Raw genomic sequence first — 1,807 nt, 5'->3', positions numbered from 1 at the left:
ATGTAAAATCTCATATTTAGTTTTTTTTTTTTTTAAATCAATTGCATAAGTGCAATTAAAGACTCAGAATGGTATTAAGTCTTAAAATAAAAGATAAAGACTTTAGTTCATCACAAGCTTGGTGCAACAGTGGATGCAGATACTTTAAAATAGTCCCCAAACTTAGTTTGCATTAAAAGAAACACTGCATGGCTGATGGGAAGTAACCACATCTCTCTGGGCAGGACAGGATGTCACCTTTGGGCTATTGTGTTTAGTTTTAGGTACACACTTAGGCATATTGAAGAATTGCACTGTCTAGAAGGCACAGATAAGCTGGGTAAAGTACAAGAAATCAAGTTATTCAAAGAATGATTGAAAGAACTGGGGCATTTCTTAGTTGATGGGAGGATGGCTCAGCGGCAGCACAGTAGCCATCTTCAAACACATGAAGGGCTGTTGCATGATAGGGAAACTAGTCTTGGTTTATGTTACTCCAAACAGAAGCTTTAAGTTCAGCAGAAGACAAGAACATTCACTCCAGATTCTTTCTTAATGTTGGGAAGAACCTCCTAACATCCAGAGCTTTCTAACCAGAGCAGTCCAACAACACGACAGGACAGTGTTGAGAAATCAACACTTTAATGGTAGAATGGAAAAATCCTGTTGGGGGTTGATGGTCAAAAAGCCAATGTATAATTATCCAGCCCTCATGTTCTCTTTTGGGAATGTGTAGGGGAGGAATAACCGCTTTCATTATTTAACTACCAATTATTTTCTCAAGCCCGGGATGTGACTACTGTTTTTGACCTGAATTTTTGTCCCTTTGTGGAAAGAGAAGAAAATCTGTAAGGGAATACAGATCTAACCCTAAAAAATGAGAGTTAATGGAGAAAAAGAAGACTGGAATCTGGATCCTCAATCAAGAATACATTGCGGGCTTCCCTGGTGGTGCAGTGGTTGAGAATCTGCCTGCTAGTGCAGGGGACAAGGATTCGAGCCCTGGTCTGGGACGATCCCACATGCTGCGGAGCAGCTGGGCCCGTGAGCCACAACTACTGAGCCTGCGCGTCTGGAGCTTGTGCTCCGCAACAAGAGAGGCCGCGACAGTGAGAGGCCCGCGCGCTGCGATGAAGAGTGGCCTCCGCTCGCCGCAACTAGAGAAAGCCCTCGCACAGAAACGAAGACCCAGCACAGCCAAAAATAAATAAATTAATAAATTAATTTAAAAAAAAACAAAAACAAAAAACTGAGCTAAAACTCAAGCCCTCTTTAAAAAAAAAAAAAAAAGAACACATTGCAAATCTGGAAGTTGTACCAGTCAACAGGCTAGATACTATGATTTAGCTGAACTCAAATGCACAGTCTGTCTTTTTTTTTCTGGTACTTATTGTTGCCTTATGCATTTTCTTGGTAACCTGGTAAATATTTCTTTTCGTGAAACAAAGTGAAAAACAACACCCTTAAAAAAAAAAAAGTGACCTTATTTGGACATAGGGATTTTGCAGATGTAATTAGTTAAGGATCTCAAGATGAAAACATCCTGGATTTAGGGTGGTCCCTAAATCCAATGATTGGTGTCCTTACAAGAAGAAGAGGAGACATACACAGAATCACAAGGAAGAAGGCCATGCGAAGATGGAGGCAGAAGCTGAATAATGAAACTACAAGTCAAGGCATGTCAAAGATTGCTGGTTCCACAGAAGCTAGAAAGAAGCAAGAAAGGCTTCTTCCCTAGAGCCCCGAGAGAGCATGCCCTTCCCAACACCTTGATTTCAGGCTTCCAGAACTATGAGAGAATAAATGTGTATTGTTTTAAGCCATCTAG

Source organism: Eschrichtius robustus, chromosome 12, assembly GCF_028021215.1.
Source record: "Eschrichtius robustus isolate mEscRob2 chromosome 12, mEscRob2.pri, whole genome shotgun sequence".
Taxonomy (NCBI): domain Eukaryota; kingdom Metazoa; phylum Chordata; class Mammalia; order Artiodactyla; family Eschrichtiidae; genus Eschrichtius; species Eschrichtius robustus.
Note: the sequence above shows the minus strand (reverse complement) of the source record.